Source organism: Hermetia illucens, chromosome 1 (genome assembly GCF_905115235.1).
Source record: "Hermetia illucens chromosome 1, iHerIll2.2.curated.20191125, whole genome shotgun sequence".
In the NCBI taxonomy this organism is placed as follows: Eukaryota; Metazoa; Arthropoda; class Insecta; order Diptera; family Stratiomyidae; genus Hermetia; species Hermetia illucens.
In genome coordinates, this window is record NC_051849.1 from 155,907,657 (window position 1) to 155,935,195 (window position 27,539).

General features: G+C 37.1%; 1 protein-coding gene and 2 long non-coding RNA genes across 4 annotated transcripts in view; all 3 read right to left on the reverse strand.

The window, feature by feature from the left end:
- The window catches only part of LOC119647299 (serine/threonine-protein phosphatase PP2A), an 86,140-nt gene that overhangs the window by 36,427 nt on the left and 22,174 nt on the right, over positions 1-27,539 (reverse strand). The window lies entirely within an intron of this gene.
- Positions 4,318-8,360, reverse strand: LOC119647300. Of its 2 annotated transcripts, none has more exons than XR_005248842.1 (3): positions 8,109-8,360; positions 4,564-4,609; positions 4,318-4,497 (listed from the first exon to the last, which is right to left on the reverse strand). It is a non-coding gene; the product is annotated as an uncharacterized LOC119647300 (long non-coding RNA). The 2 variants fall into 2 exon arrangements; XR_005248841.1 differs by lacking the exon at positions 8,109-8,360 and adding an exon at positions 5,002-5,338.
- On the reverse strand, positions 17,486-18,186 carry LOC119647301. The gene is made up of 3 exons (XR_005248843.1): positions 17,959-18,186; positions 17,695-17,902; positions 17,486-17,653 (listed from the first exon to the last, which is right to left on the reverse strand). It is a non-coding gene; the product is annotated as an uncharacterized LOC119647301 (long non-coding RNA).

A 27,539-nucleotide genomic window follows, 5' to 3' on the forward strand; every position in this document is an offset into this window, starting at 1 on the left:
CATCAACGTAGTGTTGGTCGTCACATTCATTAAAAATTAGTGGAATAAGAAAAAGTTGTTCTCATTTTGTTATTTTGTTTCTTTTCTTTCGTTTGCTTAGCGAATAAAAAAACGCAGAGACCAAACACAAGGTTATGTAGGTGAATTCGTAGCAATTTTGCACGTAAATCCACCTGTCTGTTGGAGCATGATTTTTGACTTGTTTGTAGATCCGGATAAGGATTAACCCTTGACTTACATATTATCAAGAACTATTGACAAATATATAGCATATTTACTATCAGTAAGGCAATTGAATAGTGCAAAATGAGCTCGAATGACCACTAGTTGTGGGATAATAAATATGAGCTACTTTTCAACTAACTTTTGATTTACATTCTTCAGCCTCAAACTTAACCAAACGTGTATAATTGCAAATATGAATTTACGGGTTAATTCTTCAACAATTACCACTGACAGCATACGAATAAAATGATAATGAGATTTACGTGTGTTGAAGTTAGCAAAACGAAATAAACGTTGTACAGTTACGAATGGAATCATGCTTTGAAATAGGTGTATACCCAGCCAAATAAACAAATTTCGTGGCACCAATTTTCACACCTTTTTTTTCTCATCGACATTGAATGCAATTAAGCGCAGATATTTGAACTTACCAACTAAATAATCAAATTAACAAATCTAAAGATCTATTTTTAGGTTACGAAAATATCGAAATGAGAATTACAAAAAAATTGCTAAGTAACTCGGTATATCTGTGTGAATCCCTGAAAATCAGATCTTCACTTTGATGTTGAGCTGCCATAGCAAATGCCGCCGGTCTTTTTCTATTAGCTCGTGATATACTCGTGATATACAGGAGAATGGATTCCAAAGCCCAGAAACAAATTGGCAATAGCAAAGTAGTTAACGTGATTAAATCTTTTCTTAAAGAAAGTCAATTTTTTCTGAGGAGTTAGATTGAACATAAGAGGAGTTGGGGCTACGTACTTTATAGTATCTTCAGTAAAATAAAAATAAAGTACAGGGATCAGGGAAAGAGATAAAATGCAGTTGTAATTACTCCACTATACTAAATTCCATTTGCTCTAACAGATCCCGCGACATGGTATCCAAAAAAATGCATTCAATGTGGTTACAAAAATGATAATGCCATTGCTTAGAAATATCAGGCGGAACAGCTCAGTCAACTCAGCAGGACGGGTCCGGGCCCTGTCAAGAAATGAGCAAGGGCTCTTGATAATGAGATGCCAAAAGTTACGACATAGAACGCGAACCCAATAAAAACCCACGTATTCAATATGGTGTTGGCGTTGCCAGCACAGAGCACAGAGGATGAAGGATAAAGACAGTTGTCTTATCTTCTACCTTTTGTAGTGGGAACACAAAAATCTGCATAAAGCGCATATATTTTCTTACCGTCCCTGACTGCAAAGCCCTTCCCTATGAGACCATCATACAACAATCAGCTTACGAATCAACCAAGCGATAAAATAACGTCGCCTGCCGCGAATTAAATGTTGGCTATTACGTGAGAAGACAAAAGAAGTATCCTTATGCGGTTCCCCACCATTACTGCTAGAAACGTACAATCAAACTAAAAATACGATCTACAAAGGCGCCTGCAGCCCTGGATCACCAAGCCTGCTGAGTGGTTCACCAACCGGAATAGTTGGTTTTACTTTGATTGCCGATCGACGGGCCAGTATTTCGAGCAAATTTCAACGGAAGAATTTGCTCATCCCCTGTTTCTTCAAGCACTGCCGACATTTGGACCAGTTCTACCTGCCAGTGCCACAAATGCCGAGGAGATAATCAAACGAATGGAAACGGGGGCAAAGAACCGAAGAGCTGGAACACACTCAGCTCTTCAATCGCGTTACTCATGAGAGTAGAACACAACCCTTCCAATACGGAAAAAGGACAGCAGTAAAGTAGAATGTACAAATTATCGTCCTATACCATGGAGAACGAATTCTCAACAACCATATTCGTTCAAATAATCGAAAATCAGACTGGCTTTGTCGAGAACTGCTGAATAACTGACGCGATACGCGCGCCAATGTTACTCATGGAGGAACACAGTGGGAAGCATTGCCCTTTCTGTTCATGATGGACTTAGACAAGAAGTTTGACTGTATACCACGTAAATTCATTTGATACGCTTTGGAGCAACATGTTGCGCCAGAGGAACTCGTGCTCTACCACGAAGTATGGCATTTATATTAAAACTGTTGCGCATCTCTCTCGGTTTTTATCAAGAAAGTGCTCTCTCGCCGCTTCTCTTACTTCTTGCTACGGAGTTTGTCACATAGACCATTTAACATGCAGCGTCCTACACGTTGCTCTATGCAGATGATGTGTCCTAGCGTCTCATAACAAAGCTAATCTCGAGCAACTTCTCGAAAAATAGAACTATTGCCTAACGCAGCGCCATTTATGGTCAACTGAATCTAAATAAAGCAGAATTTTTTATGACCGATCCAAAAGAAAAGTACTATCGCTTCTCACTCATAGCGAGCTATGGAGAATTGAGCATTTTAATATTTCGGATCAATGCTCTGTATGGAGATGGTGAACTACATTATGAAGTTACTTAACGCATCATAACTTGGATGAAGTGGGATACCACAACTGGTGTTCTTTGTGATTGACGCATCATCATCATCAGAAGACTTCATGTTTCTTTCGGGGGTATGTGCAAGTTGCAAAAGAAATCAAAGATTCCAAAGGCGAATATTTTAAAGAATACCATTATAACGATACTTTCAAAAATAAAATTTAAATTTGACAAATTTTGTCCTACTTTCATTTTGCACATCAAACACTTTAAAATATATATTATCAAATATATTTTTTGAAATCCTATTGTTCAACATATTTCAGCGCATCTGCCATTCTATTTTTATAATGATTGTTTCGTTCACGCAGTTATTTTCGATCTCTGTTTTGATTTTTCGTCAAATTCAACGTTAATGAATTTATGCTGGACGGCACAACAAACAAAATATTATTAACGGTGGCATCAAATATCTCAACATGAAAAATTAGAACTTGAGGATAGAGAGTGGTGGTCTCTTGATGGACGACGATTTGAAGGTACTAATTAAGGCATAGTCACTCGAAAACTTAATAATAAATTTTTGGCGGCTAAAGGATATTATTAAGTCCCAGGATAAAAGCGCGGATTGGTACCCAGAATGGATTACAAAACCCAAGTATTGCCTGTCGAACCAACAGCTCTGCTACCTCTTAACTCAGGTGAAGTTTCTTTATTAATGAAAAGCTGCAGGCGGCAAAGGGTGGAAACGAATGTCAGCGCCTTAGATTAAGGGTTGATGTAGCTGACAACCCTACACAAAGAAAACTACTTCTCACGAGGCCATGAGAGCAGTTGCGGACTGGACAGCACAACCACCTGGCAAAGAAGAAAGCAGAGTTTCTAAGCAGGCGAACCTAATAACTCACTACATTGTAAGATATGTGCTGGACAGAAGTACGGCTATACCGTATATTACAGCAGCTTGAAAACATAAGTGGACGGCTAGGCTATGCCCTTAGACAAAAGAAACTAAATCGAAGAGAATTCTCGCTTACTGATTTACATTTTTCGTATTTAGGAGAACTTTTTCAGTATACTCTTCACAAAACTTTCTTAAAGTCATAAATAATAAATTTCGCGAGCCAACTGATTTCTTCAGAGCCCACTGATGAAGGGGACAGTTGAGAAGTTAACTCAAATTACCCATGAAGGAAACTGTTGATTCCTAAAATACAGTATTGTGACTTCAAGAAAGCTCTTTTCAGAGCACACAAGGAAGGGGACACCTGATTTCCGAAATGAAATCATTATAGCTTCAAATAAAGAATTATCGTCAAAATCGCTGATACTTCAATTATGGTTCACATACTTATAGAGAAGATGATAGAGCCGGAGAAATACACCTGCTACGAGGGAATGGAGTGAACCTTCGACATCAAAATCATACTTGGAGATTTCAATAGCTTAGTAGAGAGGCAGCCAGTATTCAGCTTGCATTAATGATACCATTGACAATTGCCTGCGAATATTCCAATTACCAGTGTCACACGTAATGATCGTTGGTCGCATCTGGTTTGTAAGGAAACAAATTCATAAGCGCCTCATGGTAACATGGCAGAAAGAGGGGAGGTGACAGGCTGCGTTAGATGGGAACGTAAGCCAGTTCAAAATAACTCCTCTTCTTGTTAAATGGTTGTTCGACCGATGCTTAAAAAAGTAATGCTACATCTGCCTTCAACGGGGAACTAATAAACTTATGTTTTGTTGGCGAAAACATCGTTAATTCAAATGATTCTTAACATATTTCAATTATTAATTTTTTTAGATAGATTTATGCTACTTCGAAGACATTTCACCATTAATTCTTGGACAACATAATATTGTATATATTGAAAGTTAGAAACGCAGTCTTTGTCATGCAATGTGTTTACAAATTGAATTGTAACTCGTAAAATCTAAAAAGAGAAATTAATAATCATCTTATTATATACTGCAATGACATTATACCAAAATAACTTTACCAGTGGTTATACTCCATTTTCATACACAATCCCATATTCAACTCACCTGCAAAAAGAAAATAAAAAGCATTAATCTTAGAATAGAATTAGAATTGAAAAAAAAACTATTATATTAAAGTTATTCAGAAAAAGGAGAATGTTGTGGTTTAATTCTTAGCTCTACATTTGAATTAAATTTGAAGTGCCATTGTCATTTCCTTTCAGGACCGCGAGTCCCTGGTCTGTTGCTGGCTTGCGCACGATTTTCATTTTCTTCTTTAGTTATTCGGATCCCCGTTCGATAAAGGATCTTCCATTCTCTTACCGCTATGTTTAAACAATAATTTCTTTACAAATCGAGTTTGAAGTTACTTTTTATACATTCATTCATAATTCAATGAACGAAGACTGTATATTATATCAAAAACCAACGTTGCTTGAAAAGAGATTGTCACTCACTTGCGTAGTTTTTTTTTGTTTCTTTAGATTTTTCAGCGGCATCATTTTTGCTTCCACAGATGAAATTATTTCAGAGTTTGAGATATCAAACCATAATGCTATTTGGAAACGTCTCAAAAAATAAATCAGCAGGGATGATTTTTTCGCAGAGAATCAAATATAAATACAATAACACTAAAGCAAAATTTGCACTGACAAGGAGCGAAAAGGACACTTTCAGTACGTGATGTCAAGTTGTTTATGACATTCCCATATTCTTTGTGATGTCTGACACTTTTGATAATAAACGGACAAAACATAATATTTAGTTCAAGTAAAAAAATATGAAAAATTTAAAAAAAAATTCTAAGAACTCAAATAAGCTTATGTTGCAAATATGATTCATTAAAATTTAAGCCCCAAATCACTCTCCCACGATTTCCGTGATTTTTCTAGAAACCCTCGCAAGCTTTCGCCAGACTTAAATTGCAGAGGACTTTCTTTTCGAGACATTTTCTGTGAATAAACTTCATAATTCGAATCCAAAAAAAATGTCATTCAAAATATCTCTGCTAGATTGATTCATAGAAATGTCATTATTTATTGGATTTCAGATAGGAAATCTGATATCCTATCCGAATTTACACAAGGTCGTTGGCGTGACAATGACAAACAGCGAATGGATAAGAATTTCTATATTTTTTAAAAAAGATCATTATGTCTGGGGCAAAATTCATATGCGTAGGAAGGATACTGACGTGAACATGTGAAAATATTCTTTCACCATGACCCATGAAAAAACAAACCATACTTTAATGAATACCTAAACTTATTTATTGCTAATATAAAGAAATTCGTGTGGAGTGATATTTTTTAATAAATTCAGACTTTTTTTCTTTAAATTTTCGAAAACACCGAATTACAACAAATTCTTAGTAGTATGTTTTCTGGTCGAACTTTGCTTTTATAATTTGATTAATATCATTCTCGAAAACGAACGGAGATGAAAGGTACAGAGGTCGATCGTTCCTTTTAAAAAATAACTTTTTCAGGATATAGTTTGTTCTCATAGTATAATAATCTATAGGGACCACGTTTGTTTATGGATCATTTCCCCCGTCCAAACCAGTTGCTTATAACGCCCATTTCTGTGATACTGCTACTTGAATAATCCGTAATTCGTTGTCATTGTATACAATTAACATGCAAGCTATGTGGAGCCGACGTATTATATTGTTCAAGTATGATTTTGATATAATACCTGGGACAAGGTTCGAAAGTTTATTCCACTGTCTCATAGAAAATATCTCTGAAGAACAGGTTTCTCTCTTTGGCTGACAAGGAAACCTGCCAAGAGCACATAATTATTGGCTAGGCACTATAATATGTGATATAGTCCCTTTTTTCCAAAACCGATGCTTGTTCGGTGGAATTTTTGCAACATGGTAACATCAGTCCTATATAGAAACATCGGCTAGCTGCTGGGGAGCTCCTACTGTGCATAGGAAGCCGACGTTCAATGAGAAAATGCACAAACCAGGTTCCCGATCTGGAGAAACAGTTGGCACATTTTCAATGAGGAATAGGATTTGATAGCAGATCGGCTGATGTTAATTCAGCAATTGACTATTAGAAGAGTTAGCAATTAAAAAGAACAAATTTTAACACAGGATCCATTCTTCAAACCTACCTTCTCAGGAACTCCGCAAAAATTAAGGTAATCTCTCTGTATGTCCCTCAAAGCGATATCTACCCAAGTAAAATCATTATATCTTGCAAATGTACTAAAACACCGCCCCCCCCCCTCCTAACACGGTAAAATTTTCTCCAAGAATTATGGTCTATATACTATGCAGCACGATATTGGGAAGTTTAATGGAGTTGCTGCTAGCAGCAATTTAATTTACGCGCGCGTTCTTCAAATATGGCCGTGTGGGACATTAAATGAAATGCATTGCATTTTTTGGCAAGGATATCAGATCTCGGGGCGACCCCACTCGTCGGCCACCTTGGAAGAGTGGGTTGCACTATATGGCATAGGCAGGTTTGTGAGGAGGAGGACGAAACCTCTATACAAGTCCTGGAACAGTGTCCGGCGCTTGTGCAAAGTAGGTCGAGGCATCTGGGAGAACACTTAATACCAGATGCAAAGCTGAAAGATCTGGAAGTAGGGAACATACTAAAGTTCCTAACGGTTGTGGGCCTGCTTGAGATACTATAATCAATAGGTCCACTATAACCAGTAAAAGGGGCACAATAGTTCTTCAAGGACGCGGTGCCACTTTCCCTTAACAGAATAATAATAATAATATGGCATAGGCAGCCATGAAATTTCACCTCTCCTTAAAGTGTGACCTATCTACGAGTAATTGGCTGTGCACCGATAAAGTTCTTTGATCGATGCGGTGGCATCGGCGGAATTGAAACGTATTTTAATGAACCGTCAAAGATGGTGTGCTTAGGCATGTTTGACGTTCAATTCAAAATCATAAACTTTTTATAGATACATATTTTTATCTCACTTACTACATGTTCTAAATTTTAATAATCCTTGTAAAATTTTCAACTTTGTTCGCTAGTATGACAGCGACTCCACTCGTCCCGTTTACGTCTGTCGCAATGGAAAGTTGCGTCTTCACCACAAAGGACAATTCTTGGAATTCACACGTGCAGTGCTCCTACCTAGTAATAATCCGTCCCCAATGACAATCGATATTTGATACAATATTCAAAACTGGAAATATTAAATTTCAAGTTCTCTAGAATCTCGAATCGACACAATAATTTATTCAAACTGGTATTACTTCAAATGATAATTATGACTTGCGATCGATTGATGGGTATAACTTCGTAAGTTGCGTTCAGCATACTTACAATGCAGATATTATAAAACAACATATTATTTCGCAAAATTTCCGGTGACCTTCAAATAAATTCTATCATGAGTCAGCTTTATTTCACTCTGCTGGTGGTGTTCACTCTCCCGAACAGTCTAATTGTCCCAAAGTTTCAATAAATTAATCATTTCAAATAATTTCAACCAATTTGACATTGAACTTAAACCGAAAATTCACTGAACAAACTTTTTAAATAATTAATCAACTAATAAAGAGAAAAACATTATTTACCATCCAACCAGCAATTACGCTAGGAATTTTCGTGTGCACTTAATTTTTATCGAGGCAACAGCCGTCGATTAATAGTTGAAGCAGGAGAAATGGCTATTCGTTTGCAGTTAACGGCCCATCTATCTGCGCGTGGGTTTAAGGAAAACATCGAACACAGCTTTTCGTGTGTATTTTCCCTAGCAAATAATGGATATCGCCTTATGTACACGCATAGCGCTTGTAGATGATTTATAAGTCAGAGATTACACAATGGTCGCTAACAATGCTTCTCTTGCTTCTTAACAAATGTGTATGTGCGTGAATTTGTTGAAGGACAATATGTTATACAATATATCATATGTAAGCATTGGACAGGTGCTCGACGCTGGCTTGTACCATATGCAATTATTTAGTCGTGACTGTGGAAAACATGTGGAAATACTAAAAGCTTTCACACATCTATAGCGAGCAGACATGCAGTCGCAGGTGGCAAGGACAATGGTATCAATTAAAAAGAATTGCAATATTGCTTTTGGATAAATAATTCTTTTAGGAGATATTCGTTAATGTATCTGAAAATTAGGTATGAAATTTGAAATTAAAGTTCCATATGAGATGATTTGAAGGTGATACAACCCAAACCGTTAGTATTCTTACTCCATGAACCTAACTTATGTTATGTGGGAGAGGTAAAAAAAACCACCTAACCCACAATTCGGACAACAATAGTGGATTTCGTATTCGTTTGTTAATCTGTTACACAAAGATAGTCATTGGAACACTACCAAAATGTGTTAACCTAATTGGAGTCAATGAACCTCGACGACACCAAAAAGTACGTTCAAGATCACGACGCAACAAAAAACCCACCGACGAATATATTTAAAACGAATCGAGCGAAAGCAATAAGAGGCCATGGATCGTTGGCTGGATTATATTGAATCTGTTGATGACAAAGAATTTCGCCATCATCAACGCAGCCGGTAGTAGTTATTCGTGAGATGAAAATGTCTGTGACCGACCTTAACAGTGCCCCGAAAGTGCAAAATCGGAAACTATATCAAGACAGACAGGTTTGACTGAGACTAGGTAGGCGCAAACGGCAAGGTCAATCAACTTTGCATAAACATTTTTTGTGCTGACGGCAACGAGCCCTTTCATTTGAAAAGATATTAGATTGCTGTTACGTATGATTGTGGGAGTCTAGGCTCGGAATAAAATGAATGCACTTTCGCTATTTTCTTATATGGAGATGAAAGTTTAATAGTTCGTGAGGTTTTCAATGGGAAGCCATGGATGGAATTACAATGATATGTGCATTGTGTTCATTGTGTATGTTTTAGACTTTAGTTTCCAGGCGGAAATGAAATTGTTATAATTTCTGACATAACATAGTCTTTTCTGTTCTTCGAGTAAATCCCACCACACAAGAACTTGTATAGAAAACTTTTTTAAAAACATTTCTGGAATTCGCACATGAACCTGTTGAGTGAACATTTCATTATCTACCCAGCTCGACAATAACATAAATTGCAGTGGAAATCCTGCACCGTGACGGAGGCCATTGGAATAGTCATCTCCATCGTACCACCGACTTCATTCAGCAATATAAAAACTGAGAGCCGCATTTTTTGCAATTGAGCAGCTAATCCAGCTATAAATTGTACAGAATTTATGATGAAATCCCATCGCCAGAAGAAGACTAACAAAATTCAGCAATGAAAATGACTGTTAATATCTCAAACCTATTTTCAGACATTTGTTGGAAAAAGAATAAAGAAAAAAAAGCTTGCATTACTAAATGGCCAGAAATTTGAAGATAGTGCAGCTGAAAAATACCATACTCCCAACAAGACTGGATGTCTTTCACTGAAAAGATGAAATTTTAGAAAAATAAGATGAGATTATACCCAAAAATTTGGCAGTAAAAATTCTGAGGCTATTAATAACTAGGGATAACTGCAATGCCTGGTTTTCAGTATCAACAACCTTATAAAAAATAAATTGGTTAGGCGTTAGTTAACAACCGAAACTTGTTAGCAGCTCTCTATCTCAGAAGCGATTAGTATTAATGGAACGGTAACCCGCAGAGCTGTTAGCCATAAAGAGGACATTAAATGACATTCGCATTACAACTAAATAGGTAAGAGTAAAGAGGGAACTATTTTAAAGGTATGTACTAAAAACTCTTCCTCTCAACTATTATAGATCTAAATACGAGTCGATTCTTCTTTAGTTTTGTATCTAGACCAGAAAGTTTGAAATTTGAAAAAGTGCAGACTTACAAACGATATGGAGATATCACAAGTTTATGTAGGGTGTCCCGTTTACGATGGTACAAATTTTAATGGAGGATAGTGTCACTTGCCTGAGGAAAATTAGGTCATTGAATCGGCACTCTATCTTTTGCCGTTACAGAATTATAGCGTTTTTCATGAATAGTTTAAAAAAACTTGACTTCCCCCAAAAACACCAATTTTGATACATAAAATTTCTAATAAATGAATATATTTTCCAATTGCAAAGGTCAACATTACCTCGAAGATATAACTGTTCAAATTTAAAAAAAAATTAAAATTAAATTTTCATCCAAATAAATTATTATAACGGCACTTTAAACTTACAAACCTGCAAAATTGGCAAAAGTTGCCTCATTCTGCTAGCTTTCAAATGGCATGTAAAGATGAAAACTACCATATTTAAGTGAATTTGCTCCATATCAAAACCAGTTTTTCTCATTTAATGCGTGATATTCCTAAATTTAAAACACCCGGCACTGAGTAAGGTAACAAGTTATTCCCGAAATATCGATATATGTCAAAATAAAAACCACTAATAGCGACGAAAAAAGCCGGCTTATTTATATATTTGCACCGTAACCATGACCTAGCATGAATGACTTCATTTGCATAAAGCTCCACATCCTCGGGATGCTTTGTAATTGTAACTACCACCAGGTCGTCCGCAAAACCAATCAGCGTTACCTCCTCCGGCACGCGTAGGCCAAACACTCCGTTGTTCCACAACAGTGAACCTAATACAGAACCATGAAGCACACCTGCTATCACAATGTACTCCTTCGGCTCGTCGCTCATCTCGTACCAGAGAAGTCTGTCTCTCTCTCTCTCGATTAGCCGAGCCAAGTAACTAGGAACACCCAGTTTGGCCAAAGCGCCTTTAATCCAGCCCCAATTGGCTGAATTCAAAGCATTTTTGACGTCCAGCGCCACCAGAGCACAGCATTTGCTCATGGCCATTGCATTTCGAGCCAATTCTACGAGCTTTGCTGCTGCATCGATCGTAGAACGAGCTCGCCGAAACCCATATTGCCGCTCTGAAAGACCACCCACAAGCTCGTTGTATATCACCCTCTCCAACATCTTCCCCATGATGTCTAATAGACAAATAGGGCGATATGAAGAGGGCACACCGGGTGGGGCTTCGGTAGCAACACCAAATACTCCTTCCGCCATGCACGATTCGAATGTGCTTGCGAACCACCTTGGTCTGGCCTTGATCGCCACCTTCAGAGACTTGTTCGGAATTCCGTCCGATCCCGGAAACTTGCTCACCAGATTTCCCGAAGTTCCTCTCCGGTAACACCAGGAATCGAAATGTATATATATGTCGAGAATCACTCCAGTTATAAAAAATATTAAACACTAATTTCTGATACCTTTGTAACCAAAAAAAGGACAAAACTTCTTTAATTTTATTACTTCATAATGAGATATAGATTCTCCAACCGATTTTTTCCACATATGAGTCCTACAAAGCCCTTTCTAGGTATGAAGGGAATTCAGCCTTATTTTTTAATAGAGTGACTTCCCAGAAATTTTTGACTACCTCAAAGAAATATTAAGCTATATATATACTCTCAATGCATCATTATAATTATAGCTATTAAATAATCAATTAATTACAAATGGATTGGACACCTACCATTGAAAATATATCACATAGCACGCAATAACAGCGGGGCAATGTGCCATGCTATCATTCAAATTTCAGCCTTTGTTAAGACAATCTCCACTAAATAAGTGCAGTTGATCAGAGGTAAAGATTCCCTAGTTCAGTGCTAGCCCCACGGCTAGAAATTCGAAATTGCTAGAGCAAATTTCTAAGAAGTAAACTTCTCTCAAACTTTTTCCTGTACAGTTCATCTTGGAGTACAGTACATCGCTTTGCTTTTATTGCTTTCTTCCCCCATTTTTGCAATGAGACTGTACGTCAGTTTCATTATCACGGTAAATGCTGTGCAGGTGATAAGCTCACAACAGCGAAACGAATACAGACATCCTAACGGCTGATATTCGAACTCAGAGCAACGAGATTGAGAGGCTGACACTCGACCCCCCAACCATCGCGCCGTATCTTGAACTGCGCAACTTCAATGCAGTCCAATTGTAATCAAATAAACCGTAAGAAGTTGGTCTATCCTATCAAGAATATAAATACCATGTGCTAGTCAAATATTTTTTGCTGATTCTCCTCTATGGGTTTCTTTCGACTTGATAAGAAATTCTGCAAATATTAAACTGTAAAATCAAAAACTGTTCTTTTGGTCGATATCGTTATAAAGAACAACCACAGATGAAGTTGGTGATTTAAGGAGCCTCGTCACGATAGTAAGTGCTAATACATTTAACAAAGGCTTGTGATTCTATACATGTCGCCAGCTCAGGTATCGGTTCCCAGAGTGGCAATGGAAGCGCGCCTAGCAGACCTCACCTCGGAGCGAGCATCCAACCTTGAAAAGGATAGAATCTACTCTGCAAAGATTCATGACACTATAATAATTTGGACAAAATTGGAGTGCCGCTAAAATTCGCAGTCAGTGACAAATAGAGCGGAATTTGTGCTAATGGCAAAACAGGTAAATCAAAGCGAAACTTTTGAGGGTGCGATACTTTCTCAAACAAAAAAGCATTTCGCACAGAAACAGGGGGCAGGTCTGATGTGCGCACAATGCACAGTAGCACCTTGGAAAAGAAATACTTCATGAGCAGTGAGTCCACTTTCGAAAAAAGGTGATTAGAATCGTTTTTATTATATTTTCGATTCTGAAATGGTGAACGCTTATACCACCAGTCAGCATTTTCAGCCTTTTAACTCGGGCGTGCACGTCCTAATCTCTTATCTTTTTGATCCTGTGAATATATAACTTTTTACAAACAATATGGAACCAGATGCAACCACGCCATGAAAACTGCAAAAATAATGCAACGTAAATAGCTCGCAAGTTTTTGCGTTGCTTCAGCCAAAATTCGAAGAAAAGAAAAATTTTGATGACAAAGGTGAGTGGGGATCCAGGCCCTGATGAGACAAGTGTCGTATTACCTTCACCGCTCACCATCAAATATAAACAAGACTGTCCCCTCAGGATAAGAAATTTCGAGGTTTCATAAGGCAATAATTATTCCAAATACGGAAGAAGTCTTGGCATTTCCCCATCAAAATTAACGCAGTGGCATTTGCCAGATCCACAGCAGGAGAGCACTGCTTCCTAACATATTTCTGCTTGATCGATACCATTCTTCGTTTTACTTTGTTCGAAAGAGATAAAGGCAGAATAGATGATATTTGCATGAATTAAGAACAAATTGTACAATACATGCTAAGAGTCTCAGGGGAGATTTCTACAAGTCCTTTCTATGGATTTTACAGCAACTTAATCCGTGTTTTCTACTGTAAAAACCTTGTCAAAATTTTCGACTCTATTCCCCATATAAACGTTATTTCGATAAAAATATCAATACTTTTGCTATCAAAAGTAAAACAGTAACCGAAACAGCGAAGTAAAATCAAAATTCCATTTTGGCATATAATTTGTTAAAATGTTATCAGTAGGTGTTGCGATGTAGGTATTCCCCGTAGATATTTACGTATAACTAGTGCACGCCGGTCAAAACAAGTCGCTTTATACGCAATTCAAATCATCTTATTTTTGTTTTCAATAAAATGAATTCTGCTTTATTCATTCAAAGGTAAACATACGAAATATTTGCGTAGTCGGTGCGTTTACTGTTAGTTTTTTATTCCACTTCTACTTTTTATATCAAAATGAAAACTTTTTGCCGATAGATGAAAAAGCAAATATTGTTATAGACAATTTGGGTGGGGTTATGGCATGATACCGTGATATTTTCTAAATTGGTTCTAAATTATAGAGCATGAGAAATCTCAGAAATAAAATTATTGGGAAGATAAATTTTATCAGAAATCGCTGGGTGCATCCACGACGAATTTTAGACAAGTCAGTTATTACTATATATCGGCTTCAGAGTAATGGGGAAACTTCTTTGACCAATCTGTTTTTTTTTTTGTCCTCACAAAGCTAGCCTGGAATAGCCTGTCAAATAAGACCGTCCTGAATACATTCAAACTCCAGGAAATGTATTACGAGGTACTAAGGAATTTAATGAATTGGAATGTTGCTATTTTCCTTGTCTGATCTATAGAAATTGATCCTCAAATTGTCCTTGGTATATTTTGCAAAAATAAGTTCCTGCAGTCTCAGAAGGGTGGGTAAACCCATTATTTTGGACAGTGATCTCCATGTTATTGAGAATTTAATACAGCTTCATAATTTGAAGCAGAGATAGAAATAAATTAAGACTTGTAAACATATATTGTAAGGTGTTATGCATTCTGATGGTTCGGATAAGGTGCTTATCGCCAGGTTCAATAAACATATTGCCGTGAACCAATTTGAGAAACTACAGATAAAAAACATGATTGGTTGTAAGAGTGCAATTATATCACTCAACACACATGAATGTACAATATAGCAATAATGAAACCAATCAAGATAGGCAATAAAATCTGATTCGAAATAGATATTTCAGCGCCAATTAGAAAAATCTATGTAATTGCAATCCAATTGAATCTTTTTGTCATTCTGTGATCGAGCTAAAGTGAAAATGAGAAATGCTGCTAAAAAAGGGTGGAGAGTATGACTAAGATTGTAAAAGATAGATGGTGATATTGATTGACGAAGGAAATCAGTATTATTATATTATTTTGTCCGTTGATCGAAATGAATTTCAAGAACAAAATTTGAGATTTCGATACTGAAGTATTCAACTAATTCACATTGCGAAGAAGAAAGATGACCCTGTCTTAGCCGTAGTGCAAGGTTAAGAACCGTATACACATTTAGTTGTACTAGTGAAGAGGGAATGAGTTGAAGAGATGAGAACTTAAAAATAGGCTGCAAAAGACTAACCGTTAAAGTTGAAATGTTAAATTTTCTTACATTCAACAGTCAATTCCAACATTGCTAAATAAGGAAGCATATTTCTTGTTTTCCTCTCATCACATGTCCAGCTCAGATTTCCCTGAATTAAGTTTCAAAGTCTAAGTAAACACAAACATTCGTTTGCGAACAGACAATCGTTAAATGTTTTATTTCTTTACTTAAATGTTTGCAATAAAATTTGCTCTTGAGATAGAAAAACAAAAACAATTTGTTTGCAGTATTATGTAATTAATAAATCTTAACTGCCTTGCACTTGACTTTCCCGGAAAAAGCCACAATAAATAAAACAAGCAATAATCGAAGTATCAACGATATTGAAACGGCGATTAAAGACTGATTGCATTTCATTGACGTCAGTTGATAAAAAGAAGTCAGATCGAAAATGATTCACTTGTTATCTAGAAAAGTTGTTCAGACGTGTTTGTGATAATTCCGTTTGAATGGAGAAAACCAAAAAAGAATCATATTCAATGAAATGGAATGCTAACGACTAGAATCTGTGATTGAGTAAATTTCAAAGGCCGACAGAATCGATTTTCCCTTGGTTTCTGCTTCCTTTTCGGTGACCAGGCTGCTGGCGCTTCAGAAATTTAATTATGCGAGATCTATGATTCATGGCGAAACTTTGTTCGCTCCTGTAAAAAGGAACAATTAAAAGGTGCAAAATAGGAGAGACGACGAAGAGATAAGAATTGGAGGAGCAGCAAACAAACGGGCAATCATCGTCGAGGTTAAGTCCTAGCTTCACATGAGTAATTGCCGTATCGTCCCAACACCACGGTCTTCTTCGGACATGGATTGATTTGGAGACCACAATATAGTGAGTATAGGCTCTTCATTAATACCGATGACTGTAAGACCTATCTAAAGATGGAGTCCACCAAGGAAGAAATTCGCCATATTTTACATTTTTACTACCTGAGAAGTAAAAATGCAACGAAGGCGGCCAAAAAAATTTGTGAAGTTTATGGGTCCGATACTGTAACGATTCGCACAGCACAGCGTTGGTTCGATCGATTTCGTTCTGGTGTAGTAGATGTCGAAGATGCACCCCGTACTGGTAGGCCAATCGTCGTAGAAACCGATAAAATCGTCGAAATCATCCAAGTAGACCGGCATGTGAGCATTCGCTCGATTGGCCAGGAACTGGGTAAGGACCATAGAACCGTTTGCAGAAGATTGGATTCCAAAAAAAAGCTGGATGTTTGGGTGTCACACGAATTGACGGAAAAAAATCTCTTGGATCGAATCAACGCCTGCGATGCACTACTGAAACAGAACGAATTCGACCCATTTTTGAAGCGGATGATGACTGATGATGAAAAGTGAATTACGTACGAAAATCTTAAAATCTCTCAAAAGATCGTGGTCGAAGCACGGCGAGCCGGCCCAAACCATCGTCAAGCTCGAATTGACGGCCAGGAAGGTTTTGCTGTGTGTTTGGTGGGATTGGAAGGGAGTCATCCACTATGAGCTGCTCAACTATGGCCAAACCCTCAACTCGGTCCTCTACTGTAAGCAACTCGACCGTTTGAAGCAGGCGATTGACCAGAAGCGGCCAGGATTGGTCAATAGGAATGGCGTTCTGTTCCACCAGGACAGCGCTCGGCCTCACACATCTTTGATGACCCGCCAGAAGCTACGGGAGCTTGGATGGGATGTTCTATCGCACCCATCGTATAGTCCAGACCTGGGACCAAGTGATTACCATCTCTTCTGGTCCATGCAAAACGCTCTGGGTGCTACTAAGTTCGCCTTAAAAGAGGCTTGCGAAAATTGGCTGAGTTTTTTTGCAAATAAGGAGGGGGGATTTTATAAGAGGGGGATAATGGAGTTGCCTTCTAAATGGCAACAAATTTGCGAACAAAACGGCGCATATTTGACTTAAATCGGATAATTCTAAGTATGTAAAATAAAGCGTCAAAATTCGATCACAAATACGACATTACTTTCTCCCCAACCCAATATATAACCCATTTGTGAGAAATGTAATAGTAATGTTTCATGAGATAATAAATAAGCACCCTTGGTGTTCCACATCACATAGTCAAATAGTTTTACAATAGCAGGCATATACTATTCATCATGCATCATCATCAACGCGGCGCAACAACCGGTATCCGGTCTAGGCCTGCCTTAATAAGGAACTCCAGACATCCCAGTATGCCCCGAAGACCACCAATTCGATATTACAAAAATCTGCCTGGCGTCCTGGCCTACGCCATCGTTCCATCTTGATTGAGGGAAACAATCATTGCAATTTTCAATAAAATTGTTGAAATTCTTATATAGTCGTTGTTATTGCCTTAAGATGAAAAAAATACAATATTAATCTCAGACATATACCATTTGTACAGCACTGTCAATGGTGCAAGATCTCTTATCTGCGACAATTAGAGAAAATTGTCTTCTCTTGCAAGTAACATTCAGGCATGTTAGAGGAAGTTGCAGAAGATTCCATTTCTTCCAAAATAAATCTTTCTGGAGAGTGATTATTAACAATTTAATATTGCAAAAGGCCTAGCACCACCTCCACCCAATTATCCTTCCACTCCTATAAAGTAAACATTGATTATCTCTGGCGAATATTGCTTTCCTCAAAATATTTACCTTACAGACAAAATAATGCATATGTGTATGTGACACATCAGCTCTTGAAATATGTCCACGTTATGTTTTTATTACATCTATTCGTAGATAAAAACACGTTTAATGTTTCTTTCTTGCAAGTTCCGTCTGTTGGTATTAGTTTTATCAAAAGTTATGTTGATATGAACTTTAGTGGATAATGAATACTCTGATAACAGGTTACAAAAATAAACTACATGAGCTTTAAAAAAATATCAGGTTGTCCACAAAGTTTTCGCACAAATATTAATGTGACAATTAAAAAGCAATTAGCAGACAAACCAAAACAGCAGGTACAACATGTGATATCCCAATGGAAAGGTCAGAGTCCTAACTATAAAATGCATGGTAAATTATCCTTGAAGGATCAGTGTTGTGAAGGATATTCAAGGATAAACATGGAATTCGACAAAGTACATTTTCGTCATTGCATTTTGTACGAGTTTCAAATGGGGACGAAGGTGCCGAAGGCGATTGAAAATTTGTCGAAGGTATTCGGTGAAGGAAAGGTAAAGCGCAGGACAGTTTACGATTGGTTCGAAAAATTCTACAGCGGAGACCTGACACTTGAAGATGAACCTCGCTCAGGAAGACCCTATACGATTGACGACGATATCCTGCGCAACAAACTGGAAGCGAATCCTTTTCTTTCGACACGTGTGCTTGCAAAGGATCTCGGTGTATCAAAATCAGGAGTAGCAGTAGCCATTACGCGTCTTGGATATGTTTTGAAGAGCACAAAGTGGGTACCGCACGAACTGACTGAGCGAAATCTGGCCGATAGAGTGAGAATTTGCTCCGCTAACCTTTTACGGAACGAAAACGACCCTTTTTTGAATCGATTGGTAACTGGCGATGAGAAATGGATTGTGTACGAAAACGTAGCGAAGAAACGAGCCTACACTCATCGAGATCAACCGGGTCCATCGGTAGCAAAGCCGTCTATTCATCAGCAGAAGCGAATGCTCAGTATATGGTGGGACGTTCGTGGTCCCATACACTACGAGCTTTTGGGACCAAACGAGACCATTACCGCCGATAAGTACTGCGAGCAGCTCGACAGATTAAACACCCAGCTACGTTCGAAACGACCAGCATTGGTCAACAGGCGAAATATTGTCTTTCATCATGATAACGCCCGGCCGCATACATCTTTAACTACTCAGCGAAAATTGAGTGAGCTTGGCTGGGAAGTTTTGAGTCATCCTGCGTATAGTCCCGACCTTGCTCCTTCTGATTACCATTTGTTCAGGTCCCTCCAACATTTTCTGGATGGTAAAAAAATGACTTCTGAAGCTGACCTCCAAAGTGCACTTCGCACGTACTTTGAGGGGAAGGGGGAAAAGTTTTATAGAGGGGGGATTTTGAAGTTGCCCGATAGATGGAGGGAAGTCGTATCTAATGGAGGCAATTATATATTAGATTAAATAATTAAAGGTTTTTATAAACTTATCTGCTGAATTCTGTCTTTGATTTGTGCGAAAACTTTGTGGACAACCTGATATATAATGTCATCAGCATAAAATATTCGATTTGACTTTATCATCTTTCTTTTCATAAGAAAAATCTCTTATCTAAACGTCATTGAAAACGGCCATCGATAGATAAGGAAATCCTTCTCCGTATAAACGGAAATTATCTCAAAAGACTCGAATGCATTGTGTAATGCATGTGCAAAATGTGGTTTGGAGGTTGGTTTTACTCTTTTTTTGATTTGGTTTTTTTAGTTGAAAAAAAATGCCAACATTACTGTCTTATTCCCGAAAATGGTCACGAATAGAATTCAAATGGTTTTTTGTTATGTAAATATCAAATAACGTCCGTGTTATAAGTATTTGAAAACTGAGTTGGCTTGATGTGAACAATTAGAAGATAAAGCAGAAATGATTACTAAATAAATCAACAAAATTTCAGCTCATTCTGAATGAAAATGGCTTCAATTTGCCTTGCACAAAAAAAAACAAATACTCATTGCAATCTGTCGCTGAATTGAAATTTATAATGTTGTTTGTAAGCATTTTGCAAGTCATCTTATATTTCCGAAGATATCTGGATAGACAGACTATTTGATATTATATTCCTCCATATTTGCAAGAGGAATATTTATTACACTTCATCCTTGATTCTATCTGCAGCAATTCCATGATATAGACTAACTCTTGGCACTTGTGAGTTATTTGATAGTTCATTCAATTAAAACTAGTATTTTATGGAGATAGCAATAAAACTAACGTCAATTCAATGTCTATAAACCATGAAACAGTAGAAGGTTTGCACTTTATGCGAGTAGTAAAACTGCTTCAGACACAGTAAGATATTAGTTTCATTTCGAAATTTCTGCTACTATTGTGAAATTAATATCTTATCACAATCGAGATCTGAACAAGCGATAGCCTGGAGTTTTGTTTCTTTCCATTTGATGATTGTATTCTTTAGTACACAACTTTTGTTAACACGTGATACAGAGGAGTAACGCAGTGAAAATATATTACTTTAGGTATAATTATCAATTTTAGTCCTGACTTTTGAAAGTATTTGCAATCAGGATTAGTTAATCGAATCCGAAAATATCAACTTTTGAAGGAAATTGAACATGTTCATTTCTATGGAGCTTTTTTGGCCCTCCAACTTTTGGGGGGCAGGGGTTTAAATGACACGAAAAAGAGACTGAGTAGATTCTTTATAGGAAAAAATAATAACACTAAAAAGGGACTGTGCGAATTCCCTATAATACAAAATGAAGCAAACGGAAGGTATATAAAAACACAAGCGAATATGTACATACAGTGAAACCAATCTGAGCATTCGGCAGTCAGCTTTCGAGCTTAATATTGAACCAAATAGCAATAGACCCAATATACAGAAGGATCCAAACACCCCCTTGTTCATGGCACTTTCGAAAAACTAAAAGGGAGACTATGCTACTAGATTGACAAGGCACCTGAATATTTCACCGAAGAGATGATTAGGCTCAAAGCAAAAACCCTCAAAAACAAATGCCGTTTTCGGTCTCAATGTTGAGATGACATTTGAAAATGAGCACGTCTTGATTTTAAAATTGGAATAGTGTTTTTCTACTTGGAGATTTCTTTTCCAAATTATTATTTTTTATTTTTAGGAAGATACAGAAAAAACAATGTTTTCTGAATAAATAATGACTTTAAGTGGAACTCTTATCAACAGGAGTTGAATAAGATAAAAAAATTAATTAACCTGGTAAAACGATGAAAATAGTGTCCGGTTTAGGCCTGCCTTAATAAGGAACTCCAGACATACCATACCAATTCGACGGACGAGCTGACATGAACGTGACATTTAGAATGAATTATTCGTAGCACATTACTACTTTACGAAATGAGGACCGGGAGAATTGGGAAGTACAGACCAGTGCATCGGTGTTTTATGCGAGTCTCCTTACGGTATAGATCAGCAACTGCTATTTCAATCACAAAGAGAAACGAGATTGTTTAGTACAAAGGTGTTAATGAACGATATTGGTCTCTATACGAACATCAAAGTGGGGTGGAGAGGGACCAAAACCGTAAAAACTAACTCTTTTGTTTTCTTAGCTTTTCAGCTACCTGATTAAGGTTATTAGTATGAGCTATCAATATTAGTTTCAATTCAATAAGATAGTTTTAGTACTTTTGAGGCCCCTTAAAATTTTGTTTTTTTTTTAGGTAATTATATATAGAATATTGTACTATTGTATGTATATTGCACTAACAAGAGCCTCTCGGGACAGCTTTGAAGAACTTTCACTCCTGGTGAATATAGGTAACGAGATATTTCACCAGAACAACACTGTTGCACTTATTTGGAAAAGATGCCGAATTAGGTTGGCAACACTTCAATTTTCAAAAAAAAAACAGTTATATACTATTATCAACTTTATTTGAGCAGATATCGGCATTTAGGATATTCTGAGCCTTAGACACCATATATAATTTTACAATTTTTTCAGATTTTCCGAATTGCTTCATTCAAAAGGTGGGTGAGCGTTCTCACCAAATTTCGTGTCAAAGAGCACAACGGTTTCTAAGAAAAGTGCGTGTGACGGACAGACAAATGGAAGCAAAGCAACAATGTGGAAAGACAGGGGGCAGGACCACCAAATTTCATGTTTCGCAAAGGGGAAGTCGATAGGAATTTCGGTGCAGGTGATATTTCGTGAACATTTTTTTCCAAATGACTGATACAAGAGATGTACATAATTCTCCCCCTTAATTGACAAAAGTCAACTTGAAATAATTGGATCATCATTGGTCATCCTCTCACCCCTTTCCCTTCACATGACCCAGCATTATATAACCTGAAAACAATAAAATACAGGGACAAATAAGTCGACCTAAGAGCCAAATATTGTCAATTTTTGGGAGACCCAAATATCATAATAAAACCAACATTGGTTTCAACGAAATCTTCGATGTTATGGGAAAAAAAGAACCAAATTGTCACATATTTATATCCGTGATGCCACCTGGCAAAAACTGGATTCACAAGAGGAAACTATTATTTACCCATTGGTGCTGTGAATATTACATTTGAGATTGTAATCTAAAGAGAAGTTGCTTGCACTTTGCGAGGAAAGTGAAGCAGATGTTTCAATTTACTTAGTATTATTATTGTCCTCCAATTTTAATTTTTGGATAAACAGTGGCAGACAGTGCACGGTAGCCTTACCACCATTGATTGGTTAGTTCACAGGGATTGCTTAATAAACCAGCCAGCTCATTTGAAAGAGGACGGACTTATAATCAAGGTTTACAGAATTTTAAATCAGCTCCCATGTGCAATTTACTGAGATTGAGCACGCTTTAGGGTAGAGCTATAGTGCAGCACGGTTAGCTTCTTTCGAGTGTCTAGCCTGAATCCTTCACCTGAAAAGAGTAATGGACGTTCAACACAGTAGGTAAAGTGGTGTGCCCATTGAAATAATATCGGATATAATACCGATTAGCAGGGTTCTCTACTTTGGAGTTTTTAGCATCAACGGTCAGTTTTGTCTATTATGGCCTGGCAATTATGAGAAATGTAAATTCTGTCCAACAGGTGAAAAACGCGACAATGGTAACGTTGGATCATTATTGTTCAACAGATGAATCTCTTCGACGTGAAAATTGTCCAGCAGGAGCCGACAGCTGATTTGAATGGCCTCAAGCTTCCTGCTCAGTTGATCCAGGAAGAAGTTGAGAAACATATTTGTCCAATATATGGAGACCTCACCAATGATGAACTTTTAACAAGGTGCTTAGGTGGTCAGACCCAAAATTCAAACGAGTCCTTCAACTTGAAATCGCCGAAGAATATTCAGCAATTTTTAGCATTATGCAAAGTTTTTGCAGTTTGTATTGCCCGTAAATTTTAACAGATGCATGCAAACGAACTTTTCGAAGAAAACGGAAAATGGTACTTTTTTTCATCGAAAATTTTTTCCGGACTTTTCAAAAACTAACGAACCTTCTGGAAGGAATTATATCATAGTAATTTCTCTTCTATTCGAACTAAAAAATGTTTTCTTTTTACCAAAAAAAGAAGAGAAAAAGAAAACACGATTTTCTTCTCAAGTGCGCAAACAGCCGATATTTTTGAATTTCTTGCGATTTTTCACAGAAAAATCGGAAGCTGCATCTTTCACGCCATTAGGAAAGTCCATCGAGGTAACGTTCTACAAATTGCATCCCCACAAAAGGTTATGAGATATTTTAACAGAAAACAATCCTTTTGAATCTTTCAAATATATGTTAAAACACAAACAAACTTAACTCATTTATTCTCCTTAAAAGCAAAAAAATGCCGTTTTGAGACCTCCTAAAGCAGACTCCTCTCTTAGGATAAAAGCATGGTCATGATTTGAATTAGGAGGTAGTTAGTTAGCCGAAATTTTAAGTGAAAGATTTGCCTTTGAAGATATTTCCCTTTTTATTGGCTTTAGTGTTTTATCTTCTTAAAAGAAGATAAACTGAAGAAGGATGGTCCCCGAAATACGTATTTGTGTACATTACCAAATACTTCTAACCAATAAAAAGGAAAAACGTTTATATATATGTACATATATCGCAACCAGTCAAAGGACAATGAAAAACAAATGAATCATGACAATTACTAAGAATCCTTATCATCAAAATTGTCATTATAACAAGTGCATTCAATCAATTTGGAAGCTCCCAATCTTGGCATAAAATATGAAATTACCACGTGTCATCACTTGTGATTTTATCTAGATGCATAATACTTCACACATAGAATTTTTAGCAGGAATATGTTTGGTTTTAATTGTGTAATGAATTGATAATAAAATCACTGGAAATTGAAAGCAAAGATAATACCAAAGCTTAGCGGATTAATGTTAACGAACATGTGAACGAATGCGACCAAACAACGCAAACATTCACGTGGACCCTCAAGCAATTTCTATTGAAAAAAATCGTTCATGCGTGGACTTTACGTTGGCAATGACTTTTTAGTTATGATTAGAGTACAAATTTCTAAAAATATGGAATTTTCAGTTGTAATCTCTTTACATTGAAACTAAGTAAAATTTCAATGGCAAGCCAACGCTATCTACGCGAGATAATCTACACGCAACGCAGATTTACGCAAACGTTTTTTTTTGTTTCTTACTAGACGCTTTTTCTTCAATGAAAATAAGACCAGTGAAAGTGTTGTAAAGAAGTCGTATTGCACGTATTGTTGTAACCATGCTCGTGTAAGTATATGGCGTTTTTGCGAATATACGGGAACTGAAATGAGGAAAATATCATGGTTCCGGTCTGTTTCTGTTTATTCATAGAAAACTAGCATTTGAGCTCAAACGGAATATGAACATAGTCAACTTGCATGGAAGAAATCACGAATGGAATGCAAACTCATTTGAATGTGGTACTTGTCCGGTTGGATGTACAAAGAACATGCAAAAAAATTTCTGGTTTTCCATTGAGTGGTTTAGAACGAATCCAGCTCTATATTTGTAGTGAAAAGTTTTGTGGGACGTGGTGACGTGCTTTTACTTCCGATGGGTTATGTAATGCTTTTGGAAATATTCATTCGACTCGCGGAATGCTGTTAATTTTCTTTGAAAATAGATTCCGTCCTAGAGAGGAATTATACTAGATTAATACCACTTACGTCCACAGCCAATCACAATGTATCCAGTAATTCAACTCACCTGTAAAAAAACCAAAAGACAAATTTTAGTAATCACTTAATTTATTCAGTATTTTATTATATATTTTGTTTGGATCCGGTTCCATATCATATCAGTAACATTTACAAAAAAATCCAAAATACATCTTATCTATTAGGTGTTAACCGTTGAAAAACACTTTCTTCCATTAAAAAAGAAGCATTCGAAAAGTAAAACCCGAATAGGGAGTTGAATGTGATAAACAATTAAACGGTCGCAAAATAGACGACTAGATTACATATTTTTCAAATGCAGATGGTGTTATATGCAAATATGAATACAGAGATCCGCAAAATGTGTCACGTACTCTAAACTTTGTAGATACTGATAACAGCAGAGCAAAGTTCAGTTTAAACGGACAAAAACTTCCAAGATAACCTGATATAGCTACGGAATAAAACGCGTCGAAAATAAGTTCCTAAATTTTAAGCAGATGTATTCCTGTCGATTAATCTCAGTATGATGAAAATGAATCAGAAGCAGAGATTTGCCACCATCTTTAAATTAGAAAAGGTTTATCCAATATAATTCATGCATGTAGTTTGATTAAAGAATTTCCAAAGGCCATTGTACTATCCCCGTAAATCGCCTATTCAATGGCTTCCCGTTCCCCGGCTACCGTGTTCGTAGGCTTTAGCAAATCTGAGAACATTCTCCAGAGGCAAAGTGTGCAGATTCTTCATTGAAGAAAACCTTGCCAAGATGTCTTCGTCTGAGATCTAATGATGCCGGGCAGCTGCATAAAAAGTGCAGGGCCGTCTCCTCCTCCTCCTCGAAACCACTACCCCAATCTTTTCCATATGGTAGTTTAAGGGGGTCATCCCGTGTGAAGACCGTTTTTTTTTGCCTTTTTTTGAAAAATTATTTTGAAGGACTGGATAAAGATAGAAACGTGATTTTTTCACCATATGTTTATTGATATCTCTAGTATATGTGATAAATTTTTCAGCTTGATATCGTAGCTAATTTTCGGAATAGGTGTTAATTTATGCACCCATCTCCAAAAAAGGTGTTTTTCTGCTGCCACGCTGGAGGGCGCTGTGTTCATCTGAGGGAAAAAAACTAAACGGCATTTTAATGTGAACAATATTCCACGGTCCGCAAACTAGGATAATTAGAAAATATTAAAAGGTAAATTTTTTGTGGGCTTTTAAACTTAATTTTTTGGATTTTGGTGTTTTTTTGCGGCTTTTTTTGTGAATAAAAAAAAAACTACCTGTCCGATTGCAATTATCCTAGTTTGCGGACCGTAGAAATATGTACTAAAGAAGCCGTGAAAATTTCAAAGAATTTGGTTGGATAGATTTTGAGCTATGGTGGCAGCCGATTTTCAAGATGCAGTTTCGAGAAAAACGCATTTGAAAATTTAAATGTGATTATCAACAGTAAAATTTTAGCTGACCATTAATCTGCGATACCTGTTCCATAGAGAGCACCCTCCGTTTCTTCAAAAAAGTCTTATAAGGCCGATTATTGCTCTCTGGTGTCAATTGTGGCTCTTTTAGCGAGGTCAGTCGATCGTCGTTCGGACCGCCAAATTCGCGCTTCATTACGGCGGTCGGCATAAACCTGACATATGTGACCAACTTGACATCCCATTGTCATTAGGATTTTGAGAATGCCATTGAATCCTTCATTGAAAATAATTACAGCCAGAAAAGTGGCTATTTCTACGACCTTGGCCCCAGAATGAAGGTGTTTAGGACCGAAAGTTCAGATCAATGCATTTAACGACTCATTGTTATTCTGGGTCTCTGCTCCTAAACATCTGTTTAAGAGATCATCTCGTGACAAATCTTCGTAGATTGGTTTGATGACTGTTTGAACTTCTTCAGTCAAAGGTGCCTTCTCGTGGTGAAAACTATCCAGTTCTCCTTTAGCTTCCGCTTTGCGCCTGCTCGCCTGCTAGACAATTTTGATGCTGAGGATTTTCGTCTGTAGAACATTTATGGAAGAAAGTTTCCCAAATTTCTTGCATCATTCCTTCTATCGAATTTGGGTGTCGACGAATAGCCAGCCCAGGAAATGTCGTGAGGTCCTTATCAGTAAGTTTTCCAGCCCCTTTTCCACCAATGCCTTTGTGATTCTTCTTTGCATTTCTAAGCCACGTTCCCATTCTTTTCTCGATATGTCCTACGTATTTCTTCTCTACTACTACGTATGTATTATTATTTGCAGAAATTTGCAGAAATACCGGAGAAAATTCCAGGAAAATCCAATATACAATATACAAAACTTCGTCGTAATTGGAACATCCATGTTCATGCTTGCTAAAAGTTTCTTTACTGATGTTGATGCGAAGTCCTTTTTCTTCTCTGATAACTATCGATTCCCATGAAATACTCGTTTTTTAGTGCGAGCATGACATTGAACGTTA